We start from the raw sequence: 16,957 nt of genomic DNA, 5'->3' as shown, positions 1-16,957 counted from the left end.
TTGTCGCAGCCATCGTGGATTTTCCGTTCCCCAGTAGTGCATATTATGCCGGTTTACGTTACCGCTGTTGGTGAATGACGCTTCGTCGCTAAATAGAACGCGTGCAAAAAATCTGTCATCGTCCCGTAATTTCTCTTGTGCCCAGTGGCAGAACTGTACACGACGTTCAAAGTCGTCGCCATACCACAACTCCTGCTGCATACAAATATGGTACGGGTGCAATTGATGTTGATGTAGCATTCTCAACACCGACGTTTTTGAGATCCCCGATTCTCGCGCAGTTTGTCTGCTACTGATGTGCGGATTAGCTGCGACAGCAGCTAAAACACCTACTTGGGCGTCATCATTTGTTGCAGGTCGTGGTTGACGTTTCACATGTAGCTGAACACATCCTGTTTCCTTAAATATCGTAACTATCCGGCGAACGGTCCCGGACACTTGGATTATATCGTCCAGGATACCGAGCAGCATACATAGCACACGCCCGTTGTGCATTTTGATCACAATAGCCATACATCAGCACGATATCGATCTTTTCCGCAATTGGTAAACGGTCCATTTTAACACGGCTAAAGTATCACGAAGCAAATACCGTCCGCTCTGGCGGAATGTTACGTGATACCACGTACTTATACGTTTGTGACTATTACAGCGCCATCTATCACAAAGCGAAAAAAGTGGTCAAACAAAGACATTCATATTTCTTTACGTACTACACGAATATGTAATAAAAATGGGGGTTCCTATTTAAAGAAACGCGGTTGATATCCGTTTGACCTATGGCAGCGCCATCTAGCGGGACAACCATACCGCCATCTGGTTTCCCCCTTCAAGCTAGACAAGTTTCGTTTTTTGTAGTTTTTTCGTTTGATGCTTATTTCGCGAGATATTTGGCCCGGTCACTATCAATCGACCACCCTGTATTTACTATGTATATTGCTTGTCCCGATCAGAGGCATGTATATGATTTAAACTGGCGGTAGCATATGTGGAAGAAGTTAGTTACTATCGTCGTACTTGCCACTACCAGGTTTTTCTCCATCGTGGTGAAGAGAAAGAAAATATATAAATCACTATTAACTTTTCATTTAGGAGAGAGATTATTGTGGTTCTGTTGTTGTTGTTGTTGTGGTCTTCAGTCCTGAGACTGGTTTGATGCAGCTCTCCATGCTACTCTATCCTGTGCAAGCTTCTTCATCTCCCAGTACCTACTGCAACCTACATCCTTCTGAATCTGCTTAGTGTATTGATCTCTTGGTCTCCTTCTACGATTTTTACCCTCCACGCTGCCCTCCAATGCTAAATTTGTGATCCCTTGATGCCTCAGAACATGTCCTACCAATCAATCCTTTGTTCTAGTCAAGTTGTGCCACAAACTTCTCTTCTCCCCAATCCTATTCAATACCTCTACATTAGTTACGTGATCTACCCACCTTATCTTCAGCATTCTTCTGTAGCACCACATTTCGAAAGCTTCTATTCTCTTCTTGTCCAAACTGGTTATCGTCCATGTTTCACTTACATACATGGCTACACTCCATACAAATACTTTCAGAAACGACTTCCTGACACTTAAATCTATACTCGATGTTAACAAATTTCTCTTCTTCAGAAACGATTTCCTTGCCATTGCCAGTCTACATTTTATATGCTCTCTACTTCGACCATCATCAGTTATTTTACTCCCTAAATAGCAAAACTCCTTTACTACTTTAAGTGTCTCATTTCCTGATCTAATCCCCTCAGCATCACCCAATTTAGTTTGACTACATTCCATTATCCTCGTTTTGCTTTTGTTGATGTTCATCTTATATCCTCCTTTCAAGATACTGTCCATTCCGTTCAACTGCTCTTCCAAGTCCTTTTCTGTCTCTGACAGAATTACAATGTCATCGGCGAACCTCAAAGTTTTTATTTCTTCTCCGTGGATTTTAATACCTACTCCGAATTTTTCTTTTGTTTCCTTTACTACTTGCTCAGTATACGGTTTGAATAACATCGGGGAGAGGCTACAACCCTGTCTCACTCCTTTCCCAACCACAGCTTCCCTTTCATGCCCCTCGACTCTTATAACTGCCATCTGCTTTCTGTACAAATTGTAAATAGCCTTTCGCTCCCTGTATTTGACCCCTGCCACCTTCAGAATTTGAAAGAGAGTATTCCAGTTAACGTTGTCAAAAGCTTTCTCTAAGTCTACAAATGCTAGAAACGTAGGTTTGCCTTTTCTTAATCTCTCTTCTAAGATAAGTCGTAAGGTTAGTATTGCCTCACGTGTTCCAACATTTCTACGGAATCCAAACTGATCTTCCCCGAGGTCCGCTTCTACCAGTTTTCCATTCGTCTGTAAAGAATTCGCGTTAGTATTTTGCAGCTGTGGCTTATTAAACTGATAGTTCGGTAATTTTCACATCTGTCAACACCTGCTTTCTTTGGGATTGGAATTATTATATTCTTCTTGAAGTCTGTGGGTATTTCGCCTGTTTCATACATCTTGCTCACCAGATGGTAGAGTTTTGTCATGACTGGCTTCCCCAAGGCCATCAGTAGTTCTAATGGAATGTCGTCTACTCCCGGGGCCTTGTTTCGACTCAGGTCTTTCAGTGTTCTGTCAAACTCTTCACGCAGTATCTTATCTCCCATTTCATCTTCATCTACATCCTCTTCCATTTCCATAATATTGTCCTCAAGTACATCGCCCTTGTATAAACCCTCTATATACTCCTTCCATCTTTCTGCCTTCCCTTCTTTGCTTAGAACTGGGTTGCCATCTGAGCTCTTGATATTCATACAAGTGGTTCTCTTCTCTCCAAAGGTCTCTTTAATTTTCCTGTAGGCAGTATCTAACTTACCCCTAGTGAGACAAGCCTCTACATCCTTACATTTGTTCTCTAGCCATCCCTGCTTAGCCATTTTGCACTTCCTGTCGATCTCATTTTTGAGACTTTTGTATTCCTTTTTGCCTGCTTCATTTACTGCATTTTTATATTTTCTCCTTTCATCAATTAAATTCAATATTTCTTCTGTTACCCAAGGATTTCTATCAGCCCTCGTCTTTTTACCTACTTGATCCTCTGCTGCCTTCACTACTTCATCCCTCAAAGCTACCCATTCTTCTTCTACTTTATTTCTTTCCCCCATTCCTGTCAATTGTTCCCTTATGCTCTCCCTGAAACTCTGTACAACCTCTGGTTCTTTCAGTTTATCCAGGTCCCATTTCCTTAAATTCCCACCTTTTTTGCAGTTTCTTCAGTTTTAATCTACAGGTCATAACCAATAGATTGTGGTCAGAATCCACATCTGCCCCTGGAAATGTCTTACAATTTAAAACCTGGTTCCTAAATCTCTGTCTTACCTTTATGTAATCTATCTGATACCTTTTAGTATCTCCAGGATTCTTCCAGGTATACAACCTTCTTTCATGATTCTTGAACCAAGAGTTAGCTATGATTAAGTTATGCTCTGTGCAAAATTCTACAAGGCGGCTTCCTCTTTCATTTCTTCCCCCCAATCCATATTCATTACTATGTTTCCTTCTCTCCCTTTTCCTACTGACGAATTCCAGTCACCCATGACTATTAAAGTTTCGTCTCCCTTCACTACCTGAATAATTTCTTTTATCTCGTCATACATTTCATCAATTTCTTCATCATCTGCAGAGCTAGTTGGCATATAAACTTGTACTACTGTAGTAGGCATGGGCTTTGTGTCTATCTTGGCCACAATAATGCGTTCACTATGCTGTTTGTAGTAGCTAACCCGCACTCCTATTTTCCTATTCATTATTAAACCTACTCCTGCATTAAACCTATTTGATTTTGTGTTTATAACCCTGTAGTCACCTGACCAGAAGTCTTGTTCCTCCTGCCACCGAACTTCACTAATTCCCACTATATCTAACTTCAACCTATCGATTTCCCTTTTTAAATTTTCTAACCTACCTGCCCGATTAAGGGATCTGACATTCCACGCTCCGATCCGTAGAATGCCAGTTTTCTTTCTCCTGATAACGACGTCCTCTTGAGTAGTCCTCGCCCGGAGATCCGAATGGGGGACTATTTTACCTCCGGAATATTTTACCCAAGAGGACGCCATAATCATTTAATCATACAGTAAAGCTTCATGTGCTCGGGAAAAATTACGGCTGTAGTTTCCCCTTGCTTTCAGCCGTTATTGTGGTTCTATGAAAACAAAATAGGATTTTTATTTATGTGGTCTACGGTCCCATGGTCATGATATAAAACGTAACGTAGCATAAGCGGCTCCCTTCTAGCCAGGACAGGAACAGTACAGTACTCAGAATGAAGTTTCCCGTTCAACCATACTGATGCAGTTTCCCCATAATTTACGTAAATATCTCTGAAGTCTACTTCCATTATAGTTTCGTAAACAGAAATAAGTGATCAGTGAGCTGGTAAAGAAAGTACTTTTATAGTATCGCATAGAGTCGGCAGAGCTCAAGTTGTGCGGATATCTGAAGACTACACAGGTGACTGAATACGACGGAAAATGCATGAATTGTGGTTCCAACAGAAAGTAGTAAGACGAATACCAAGTGCATTCGTAGAAAAGGCGAGAAGTCGAACGGGGTGATGGCAAAGTGGTGGTGGGAGTAAAAAACGAAATGGAGAGGCCTACAAGCAAAATCGACCTGGTAGTAACTGGAAACTGTTTCTGATGATGATGCCGATGAAACAGAATGCTTGCAATCACAGCCTCCCCCCCCTCCCCCCACATCCACACTTTTGCCCTTCCTTCCACCGTTCACTTTATGCCCATCTATGGAGATCCTGGGTCGACAGGACTTAATATTTATTTCTTTTTCAGTTCCTTTCCTCCCCCTTAGTTTACTAATTATTTAGTTAGGTTTCATTTTGTGTGAAATTCTCTAAGCTATTTGCCTTCATATTCCGTCACATTTAGGGTTTGCGTCCGGGACAGCCGCATATAGACTTCCAATATTTTGGCTGTTAATCGTACGCCCATCTTCATCATAAAGCGGAGTTAAAACCACTTGATACATTGATATACTGTGGAGCAAAATGCGCATGCGTCGCAGACAAGAGATATCCAGTAAAAACGGGCACACAAAACACTAGATTAAGAAAACTCTACAAAACTAAAACGCCACGCCAACCAAAGAAAGAGGAAGATGGGAGAGACGGATAGTCTACTACCTTTCTTCCTTATATGGAAATGTTTCTGCAAACGTTGGCAGAATTACGAAAAAGCATAAAGTAGATGTAACCTTCCTCCTACTGACCAAGACGGCAGCTCTTCTGGGATCTGTGAAAGATAATCTGTTTTTACGGAAGGCGTAATTCCTTGTCAGTGTCGTAAAAGTTACATAGGACAAACGACACGCACTGTACAAGAGCGGTGCATCCAACACAAGGGACTCTCAGTTCTTCAATAGCCCAACAAAGTAATTGTGGTTGAAGATCGTATTTCCACTGGCCACTCCATGGATTATGGGAGAGTCTAAATAGTGGTCATAGCTTCATACTATTGGGCTTCAGTTGTTAAGGGAGCTGTGGAAACACAGTCAGCAGAGAATCTGCTCAACCCGGACGAGGGATTCCGACGTGACAAATCATGGAATCGTCACTTCACTTATGAGCTCTCAAAGGAATTATAGCTCAGAGTAAGTATTATGGATTTTCTGATTCGACGCTTGCTATGTACTATTCTGAGAATACTGGCACTTTTGGGTAGGCAGTCTGTCTGTAACGCATTCGTATTTTACTCCAAAATGTATCATTGGGTCAAGTGGTTGTAATTTATGACCGACTTCCCTTGAAGATATTATAATATTTTAACATACGAAAAAATGAAAAAAGAAATATTTCAATACCGGAAAACATTAAGAAATACATTTACCTTCTTACTATGAGAGTCTTATGTTAAGCATTTTCGTGTTTTAGATGTTTGGTGTAGAGTATTTAGAAATGCAAAAATACATGCAGCAAAGCGTTTCTCTAAATCGAAATGTAGAAGTGTCTTTGATGTTCTGAAAGTTAGTTTCGTCATTGTTTTTGAAAGAGAAGATGGTGCACAAGGTGACACAAACAAACGCCATATGAATCCACACCCGTTCCTAGTTCAACGACGGAACGGACGTCAGCGGAGGGCGGAGGGCAAATCATGCATCCGCAGAGCGCCGAAGAAGAGAGAGTAGCAGCGGACTGGCGTGCCCTGTGTTACTGGATTGCACGTCACTTCGGCAGACGGACGTTTACTGACAACGTGGCCGCCGAACTGTGTGCTGTTATGCGGTGTGAATGGGCGCGTAGGACTAGTGTGTCAGTCATCCACGAATGCCTACAGACCGTGTGTGGTGAAGAGATCTTGTCTCGTCAAATATTTGGTCGCTGATTTTGCATGTTCGGGGAAGAAAGGCAGAATGTGGAGGATGAAGGTCGAAGTGGGCGTTCTTCCACATCCACGAAAGAAAGCAACATTGCTTGAGTACAGGACACGTTGGTAGTGGAAAGGCTCATAATGGCTTCCATACCGCGTATTCGGCGGGCAGTCACATCCTCCACCATGTGCTGGGTCACCGAAAAGTGTCAGCAAGATAGGTGCCGAGAAACCTAGCATGAGTGCAAGAATGGGAATGAGCCTCGATCATTTGATGCGGTATGCACGAGAGGGAAATGCATTCCTGTTCGGAACCATCACATGCGATGAGACATGTGCGCATCACTTTACCTTAGTATCCAAGGCCGCCTCAATGACGTGGTAGCATCCCAGGTAAAAATTAAAAGTGTTACCTTCAGCAGGAAATATTATGGCCAGCGTGTTCTGGGACGCGGGAAGTGTGCACCTCTTTAATTTCCTCCGACAAGGGACCATCATTGGGGCACACTACTGTGACACCCTCGCCAAACTCAGGTCCGGCATTCGACGAAGGAGACCAGGGCTCTTGAGTGAAGGTTATGTGTTCTTGGACGACAAGGCAAAGCCACACAAAATAAGGCTCACTAACGATCAGATTCGTCACTTCGGGTGGGAGAGTTTGGATTACCCGGCATACAGCCCCATCGGACGTTTACCTGTTCCCTGCATTGGAAGCAGCACTCTCGGGAAATCACTTCCAAAGCATTGTAGAGGTGGATCTGGCTGTGCGACAATTCGTTGCATCGAAGGGCACCGAGTCTTACCAAACTGGTGAAACTGATACCAGAATGAGATTTTCACTCTGCAGCGGTGTGTGCGCTGACATGAAACTTCCTGGCAGATTAAAACTGTATGCCGGACCGAGACTCGAACTCGGGACCTTTGCCTTTCGCGGGCAAGTGCTCTACCATCTGAGCTACCCAGAGAGCTTCTGCGAAGTTTGGAAAGTAGGAGACGAGGTACTGGCGGAAGTAAAGCTGTGAGGACGGGGCGTGAGTCGTGCTTGGGTAGCTCAGATGGTAGAGCACTTGCCCGCGAAAGGAAAAGGTCTCGAGTTCGAGTCTCGGTCCGGCACACAGTTTTAATCTGCCAGGAAGTTTCATGTCAGCGCACACTACGCTGCAGAGTGAAAATCTCATTCTGGAAACATCCCCCAGGCTGTGGCTAAGCCATGTCTCCGCAATACACTTTCTTCCAGGAATGCTAGTTCTGCAAGTTTCGCAGGAGAGCTTCTGTGAAGTTTGGAAAGTAGGAGACTAGGTACTGGTGGAAGTAAAACTGTGAGGTCGGGGCGTGAGTCGTGGTTGGGTAGCTCAGATGGTAGAGCACACTTGCCCGCGAAAGGCAAAGGTCTCGAGTTCGAGTCTCGATCCGGCACACAGTTTTAATCTGCCAGGAAGTTTGGTGAAACAGATGGCATGCTGCGACATATCTCTCAATGTCTGCAACGACTGGGTCTAAAAATAGTGAAAGACTTTTAGTTTATGATGCCGTGGTGCTTACTTTCGGAACGTCCCTCGTACATGTAGCAACTCGCTACAAAAATATGAGGGCAACCGCTAAGACGGATGTCAGCGAAACTGGCTCTGCTTCTTCCCTTTCTTTCGCCCTTTAGAACCACGAAGAAAATTACAAGTATGTCCTCCTCTGCAGAAATCACCTGCTGACATCTACAACCTGTCTCTTCCATTACAGAGAGCTTAGGAAGTCTTAAATAACTTACCGTAACTTACCTGCACATTTGAAACGAAACCAGTATTAGAAGTACGGTGAGTCTAGGCTGACGGATTCGTTATTTGTAGCGAAAATTTGCATCGGCAGCTCAGCGACAACAAGCACCCAAAGTCAAAAGCATGCAAACAGAACCGCCGTCATCTGCTCCGTCACGCAAATGCGTGTGTAGACGACACGCCGATGGGTGCTATTTGTCTGGTCTGCATGCCGCGCGTGGTGTTTGCTTTGCTCCGCACACACGAGCTGTGTCCTTTCCCTCCGTTTGTCCGTTTGTTGCGCAAATGGCAGTACAGAAGGCTCAAATATTTAAGGGTCTGCGACGCGTAACATCCTCCGCCACAGTCGTGAAGCGACGAAACGCAGCAAACCGTGCCTATTTGTAAGAACGCTTTCTATCTCGCTACCAACTGAGTATAGATCGCGTGAAGAGGGATAGATCTCTCTCTCTCTCACGTGGGTTCTGTTTCACGATTCCGTATCTGACTGGATTATAGTTGGACTGCTAAAATAGATTTTTTTCCAAACACCAGAGGCTGATATTCCAAAGTATCACACTGAGCGTCGGAAACATTGCCGTCAGATGCCTAAAATTGTTCAGTGTGTAGAGTGTATCCATTGTACGCATATACATGCATGTCATCCTTCAAAAATGAATAAGGCCCAAATTAACAAAATGCGTTCCGACTATTCTCACTTGCGGTTGTACTGACACATTTATTTATGCATTGCAGAACATTATACTGATTCATTTACTGTCTCATAATGCCTCTGAATTATTTTTATGAAAACTTTGAAGATTTTCAATTAAAACACACTTTACTCTTTATGTCTACGTATTTAATTCTCAACATTATCACCCTGGCGACGAACACATCTGTCCCATCGAGAGATCAATTCGTTGATACCGCCACTGCAGAATGTTGTAGTTAGTTGACGGAACACAACTTCACCTCCTTTTGAACCGCTTCATCACTATTGAAGTGGAGTGCTCGAAGGTGTTCTTTAAGTTTCGGAAACATATGAAAGAAGGATGTGGGCAAGTCGGGACTGTATGGAGGATGATCGATGACAGTGAAACCAAGGCATCGGGTTGCTGCAGATGTCGCAGCTCTGGCCGAGAGGTTCTAGGCGCTACAGTATGGAACTGCGCGACCGTTACGGTCGCAGGTTCGAATCCTGCCTCGGGCATGGATGTGTGTGATGTCCTTAGGTTAGTTAGGTTTAAGTAGTTCTAAGTTCTAGAGGACTGATTACCTCAGAAGTTAAGTCCCATAGTGCTTAGAGCCATTTGAACCATTTGTCGCAGCTCTCGTATCCGGCCTAACGTTGTCATGCTGAAGGAAAACGTTTTCGGCAGTTCGCATGTCGATCGTAGCACCCTGATTCTCACGCACCGACATAGTTACTTTGAGACACAAAGGAATTACGTATATTGCCTGTAACTGCGCGTTGATTTAAATCAATGAGAAAAGTTGAAAATTTGTGCCGAATCGGGATTGGAACCTGAGTCTTCTGCTTAACAGGCAAATGCTCCGGCCGCTAAGCCATCCGGCATCGGTGGACATCGCAACTGCACGAAATACCCAAGCACGCCTCCCGTGAGACCCAAATTCTCAACTTATCCACACACTACTAATATACTGGCCTTCGCCCATTATCCTCATTACTCGTAGCATTTCGCCGATTCCCGTCAGAGTTCGAGCATGATGTACATCGGCACGGAAGATATTACTGGCCGTCCACGCCTTACTTATACATATGTGGCGTCTGTTCTTTCAGACATGTCCGAAAGGACAGACACCACGTGTGTGTATATAGTTACATTACACTGGGCAGCGTTGCACGCAGCAATTGGGATCTCTCTAGCAGCAGAGGGTTGCAAATTGCGTCAGCGAAGCGGGAATGTTGACCGAGTAACCGGCATGACGTGTAACACCTCAAACGATACTGCGATCAGGATAAAAAAATCGTAGGCCTTAATTTTCAGCACGCCCTCGTAATTCACTAATCCAGAAAGTTGTTCTTTGTGGGCACTTAGTACCAGCAGAACTTTTTTGACCGAAAAAAAACTGACTTGGATTAGGTACGAGAATATTTGCTCGTAGGCCATGGGCTATGCCCCCCGCTTGGTCTCCTCTACTGTGTGATGACAATGATGCATCACATAATTAAATTTATGAAGGGTGCGATTTTGAAATTAAAATATGAATTTACGCTAACTTATAATTATTATTGTACCTTAAAATTTAAAAAAGCGTCACTCAGTTTATCTGATTACTGTAGAAACACCCACTGATCTCACCATAGTCATACAATTATTGATTCCTAAATAATGGTTTGAAAATGCTACGAGAAGTGGAAGATAAAATTTGTGAATGAAGTACCAACTTACTACACTCGATCATAAGTTGAATTCAGTTGATGAACACAACTAGATCCTCCAGACACTGATCATAGCCATTAGTGTGCCAGTCTGCTAAACATGCGATATGAAGACCTAAGCAACAACACTGCTCCAATGTTACACGCCAAGTCGGAAAGAAAAAGTACACCTTACCTTGTGTTGCTGAGTAGACAAAGAGAGAGGGGAGGTATATGCTTGTTTCTCTCACGTCTTCAATACGAAATTATTACTGTACTGTCCGCCTCCATAGCTGAGTGCTCAGCGTGGCAGAATGCCATTCGAGGGGCCCGGGTTTGATTCCCTGCTGCGTCGCAGATTTTCTCCTCTCAGGGACTGGGTGTTGTGTTGCCTTCATCATCATTTCATCCTCATTGACACGCCAGTCGCCGAAGTGGCGTCAACTAAAAATACTTGCATCAAGCGACCAGCCTACCCGATGGGAGGCCCTAGCCACACAACATTTTGTTTCATTTACTGTGCTCACATAAAGCTCTCTCTCCCTTTCAGTGCATCTCAATGTACCGAAGCTCATTACATATTGATGCCAACGTCATGCCTTCTATCCACGACAGTGTCAAAACAGAAGACATCGAACAACTATCCGACCATCACATACAAGGACTAGCGACCACCTCCTGGCCTGCACACACTGCCTGCCAGCAACCACAACAACAAATATACTCCGACTGATTACTGTTCTCCAACTGTTTCTTCCCAAGTAAGGCGACCACGCATCCTCGATTCATTGCCTGAGCCAAGCTCCCTCGAAAGACCACAGACGAAGACCTATGTGTAGCCGATTCAGCAAATAAGATGCGGAAATTCACCAGAGTGTTACCGATACAAAAGCGAAAAATCGTGCTCGTAATCCACATGTAAATAAATGGAACACACAAAAGATGGCTGACAAGCAGACACCTTTCAAGTAGAAGTGCATTGTGACGATTCTATCATCAGGTCAGCTACACATATAAGGAACATAAATATTAAACTTTATTAGTCTGTTTGCTCAGAAGTATGATTAGCAATGTAAACAGTTATATGTAAGTTGGGAGGTCAAGTGAAATGAAATAATAGTATGGCATTTATTGGCCGGGATGTCCCCTTCGGGGTTCGGCCGCCGTTTGGCAAGTCTTTTTAGTTGACGCCACTTGGTGACTTGGGTGTCAGTGATGTTGAAAATGGTGATGAAGGACACACAACAGCCAGTCACTAGCCGTGAATCGAACCCGGGCCCCCTTGCGTGGTAGGCGGTAACGCTACCGCTGCACTACGGAGGCCGACAGGAGGACAAGTTAAAAGGAATCTTTTCTTAATTTTTTAAGCTGTGTACTGTCATGAAATCTTCGCTGACCCATGTACGTACAAGCTGTTTCACAAGTTCTACTACACATTAAAATATGTTTTTTTTTTTTTTTTTTTGGTATCTAAAGAACCAGTATTTTTATCTTTCATACAACGGCTGATTATGGGGAGAATGCACGACGTCTTTGAAGACTTGCCGCGCCGCTGAATATCCATCTGGACACAAGGTGTAAGGTGCCGGAGGTCAGTGTCCCTCAGAACAACGATCAAATATTCGCTCTTCTTTTTCCGCGAATTCTTTATTTTAAGATTAGTAACGAACGTTAATTGGAACTGGCTTTAATGGAGCTACGTTTATCACATTGTCTTGTTCATTCTGATGTACTAAGCTCATAACACAAATAAATCTTTATTAAAACTTGAAAACAATAGTTGCTCTGGATTTGTATTTACTGAATCTTGTGTAGGAGACGGAAATTAACTTTTATTAGAAAAACGCGTTGTAAATTTTGCTATACAGCGGAGCCCAAAGAGATGTTTTCTTGCTTCTTTCGCAGGTGCCGGATTCGATTCACGGCCGGATCGGGAATTTTCTCCGCCCAGGGACTGGGTGTCTGTGTTGTCCTCATCATCTCATGATCATCATTATCATCATTCGGGTAGTGGCGAGATTGGCAATGGAAAGACTGGAACTTGTACGGGCGCTGATGACCACGATGTTGAGCGCCCCGCAAACCGAAATCATCATCTCGGGTCTTTCGTACGACCAAAGTTTAATTAACTACTCAGACACTCGAAGATAAAACTAAAAGAGAAGAATCTGATTTACTATTTTTGAACCTTGTATAGAACTTTTGTGCCGCTCAGCCGGTGATTTAATTAATGGCGTTGACGACAGATAGACTTCTAGTATATCACAAACGTCATCCCTGTTCTGCAAATCCATTATCCCTACCTTCTCAGACTCTAAAAAGCCGTTCGTGGAAACTTAAAGATAGAAATTAATGTTATTAGCCAACGAAGCAACACCGCTATTGTTATGGAACGGGAGGTACTGTCGGCGCGAGACAATTCGTCCGTGTAGGCGGCACGGAAGTTTTTTGATTTCGGGAAGAGACACGAGTATCAAAAGCAGTGTTTTTTATGCTAGTAATGTTCAAGACCTGATAAATGCGTGTTGTTTGCATCGTAATTTCTTTGTTTTTTTTTTTTTTTTTTTGGTAACCAAATAAATTACGTGAGGCGGCTATAGACGTAAGAGATAGGCGTCGTACAAGAGCTTAACTTGTCCGCAGTAATTTCTTAGTATTGGCACCTGTAGGAAATCGAAATTTATCGTTTATGACCAATGGATCAAAAAATAGCAGGATTCCTTAGATCATAGGAGGACCGTTCGGTAAGCAAATATAATAGCATTTAACATCAGTCGGCGGTTCAAACCAAAGTTAACTAACTTTATTATTTTCGATTTCATTTACTCCAATTCTCGCCATGTAGAATAGAAAGAAACTTTCATGCAGAAGGAGGAGTGTAAACATAAAATCTGAAACAAAAGACTGTTAGTATTAGGAGTACAGAAAAATAACAATCCGAGCAAGTCTAACCAAATAAGCTATTACCAAACACACACGCGTATATTCGTAGTCGAACCTACACCGACAGCGGTATGGAATTGCCTCAGCTGTCGCAGATCGACCGTCACACGCGCTCCTTACCACCGGGGAGCTCCGCGGTCAGCGGGCGTTGACCTCAGGCGGCGCTCTCTGCCTACGCCACGGTCCTGGACATCACGTCGCGTCACGTAATGTGGCCGGACTCTGTGACTCTGCTTCCCCAGACGGGAGCGAGCGCTATCTTCTGGGTTCGGACTCACGGAACAATCGATGCGCCGACAGCTATGTTACGATAACTCTCGGCTACGATTCTGGTCTTGTATGGACCTTGCTTCCAGCCGCTTTATCTTTTTGTGTCACGCTAATATTACAAGTAGTTAGGGCAACGTGTGTATATAGAGTGCAGAGAGAGTGAACAAATATATGGAAACACCAAGTACACAACACATTATTTTGTCTAGTATAATGTGTTGAAACCGTTGGCATTCAGAGCAGCTTCCACTGGTCTCGGAATGGACAAATAGGGGCCTTCTACGATTTTCGAGGGAGTCTTACACAATTCTTCCTGCAAAATAGTGGCAACCTCAGGTGACGATTGGAGATGGAACATGATGCCGACATATAATTGGTGACAGAAACGATCTCAAGCCAGGGACCCGCGTCAATATTGCGAACTACGTCTATTTTCGCAACAACAGACTCACGGCGAGCGCTGGCATGGCTATCTATGTGCGCTCCTCGCCACAACACTGTACTAGTCCACCACCTGCTTGCAAGCGATGGGGGCTGCAGAGTACACGTGATGACCTCTTAGTCAATGTGACGTCCCTATCTGTCTACTAGGTCTGGAAAACCACTTAATGTCGACGACGCGGGAGCACTGTTCCCGTGGCAGGGTGGACTGTTTGCTGCAGGCAATTTCAACCCGAAACACGCGGCTTGGAACTACCGCTTGACGAACAGCCACAGATGCCGCGCTTTCCACGGTGCGAACCACGCTGCGGCTCAAGTCATTGGCCCCGATGAACCCACGCACTACCTGAGAAATGGCACGTAACCAAACGTCTATTACTTCGGTAATGCGAGCGGTTTTCGCAACCTCATCTCCACCGAAATGATCCATGAGCTGTCCCAAGACAATCTCCCAGTCGTCTTCCAGGTTGCTGAAGAGCTTGTACTTTGGGAGAATCGACCCATTCTGTTTTCGTGACGATGTCCTCCACAATCTGCAAGAGTGATGACCAGTCAACGCCGAGGATGTGGACGGCTGGTGACCAGCTTCTTCACGACCGGCGTCAAGGGTGCGCCGCCGCCACCAGAAGACTTAACCGCACAGTTCCATAGCTGCCACAGGAAGTTCTCGCCATGATCCGTGACACGAACCGCCTCCAGAATGACTGGCGACTCACACACGATCCTACTATGAAGAAGTTAGAAACCATCAACGGGGAAACAAAGTCGCTAACTTGAAAGCCGACGTCACATTTTGAGAAATGTTGCGCTTCTTTCTGCGCTCACAAGCACGCCTACCACCGCTTCAGACGCCAGTTGGCCCAGTCTGGGAGCCACAGGACAAGACGAATGCTTTTGTGGACATATCTGAAGCAAACTACCGCCCTATCGATGAAACATAGTACGTTCGACATGTACAAATGGTTGAGGGCAGGCTCACCACGTACCTTGCTTCCCCGGGTGTTGCTCTGCAGGGATTTCACTTCTATCTTCAGCTTCTGCCCATCTCCAAGGCCTCTGGCCATGATACAGTACCGAGTCGGGCACTGAGGGCGCTAGCGAGGGACGCCGTAATTGCATTTACCCCCATCAACTGTAGCAAGACGTTCACTCAGCCCTGGTTACATACTCTCACAGCTGCTGTTCTAAAACCAGGCAAAGAACTATAGGTTTGTTGTTTGTTTGCCTACATCTCGTTCTGAGTAAACGAATCCCCCTGTTACGGATCTCGCAGAAACTTATGGAAGACGGATTTCTACTCCTGGAACAATTTGGGTTCAGAGAATGATAACCGCGCTCCAACTCCTTCGAGTGGTTGAAGAGATCACGACCTCCTTCAACTGTAGGGAATATTGCAGTGCCCCCTTTTTCAGCGTCAAGGGAGCGTCTAACAGCATATTGCAACCAGGTCTACTGTACAAAGTTTTCGTCTTTGGGTTTCATGGTCACTGTGTTCGCTGGTGGAAAGTTATCTCCAGGGGAGGACTTTCCTAGTCCAAGCAGATGAGGCCGCATCTACAGTCAGCCACGTCGAGGCACATGTCCCGCAAGGATCAGTCCTTAGGTTGCTCCTCTATTCACTCTACTCTTCGGATCTGCACAGGGAGTTTCAAGTTACTCGGGTGGTTTATGTAGATGACACCGCCTCCCCTAAGAATCGATGATCACTGGCGTGGCATGGGGCACAGTGACCAATACTACGCTCTCTATAACAGACGCAGAACGCCGCACTGCAGGAGGTATTTGATGTACCTCGATTGTTTCTGCCAAAGCCTCTAGATGACGAAACACAAGAAATGTAGGGCCAGTTTCCAACATCACGCCAGCAGGACGTACGAGAAGACAAGGTAATCCGCCCTCCCCGCCCATCTGCAAAACTGGGTGACGTAATGACGACCGAGACCACATTCGGCAGTCCGTAGCCTCATTTGAGACAGACAGACTGGGATTCTGCAGTCCATGTCAATAGCGCTCACGAGATGACACTGAAGACATAAATGAGCCGTACTTCACATTGCAGATGCAGTAAATGCTCAAGGATAAACACTGGCCTTACACCTTTCACACCCAGAAGGAGCCAGCTATTTCTTGGAGCTTTCTGCGTCAGACGTCGACTGCTCTGTAGCGCATCAATCACAAGCTCTCTATGGAATCATCACGGTACAGTCGCTTTATCGTCGAATCTCTATCGAGCTTACGAGAGTGAATTTACTTCATCAGACTTTTCCATAAGCTAACTAAGTACTGATGGTGTGGTTAGCTTCTGAACATTTTCAATGATAGTCTGCACTGAATCTAGTTAAGTCCAACTCAGTGAATCTAGACAACAAACCCACCGAGCGAGGTGGCGCAGTGGCTAGCACACTGGACTCGCATTTGGGAGGACGACTGTTCAATGCCGCGTCCGGCCATCCTGATTTAGGTTTTCCGTGATTTCCCTAAATCGCTCCAGGCAAATGCCGGGATGGTTCCTTTGAAAGGGCACGGCCGACTCACTTCCCCGTCCTTCCCTAATCCGATGAGACCAATGACCTCGCTGTCTGGTCTCCCTCCCTAAAACAACTAAACCAACAAGCCTCTGTTGTTCTTGCCTTCGGAATCTTATTAATCATTTTCTTCACTTGTAACCAACTTATTCCACGAGCGGATATTCGTTCATGTTCTTTAATATTCCAGTAGAACTATTCCTCACTGGTTACCTGGGCAGCATTCTCATTGCGGTTCCTGCGGTGCTCAACGTATCAGAATGCGCATTTTTTTCAAATACGTTTCG

This window comes from Schistocerca piceifrons, chromosome 1 (assembly GCF_021461385.2).
Source record: "Schistocerca piceifrons isolate TAMUIC-IGC-003096 chromosome 1, iqSchPice1.1, whole genome shotgun sequence".
Classification (NCBI taxonomy): domain Eukaryota; kingdom Metazoa; phylum Arthropoda; class Insecta; order Orthoptera; family Acrididae; genus Schistocerca; species Schistocerca piceifrons.
The sequence above is the reverse complement of the archived record's forward strand: the minus strand, read 5'-3'. Positions refer to the sequence as shown.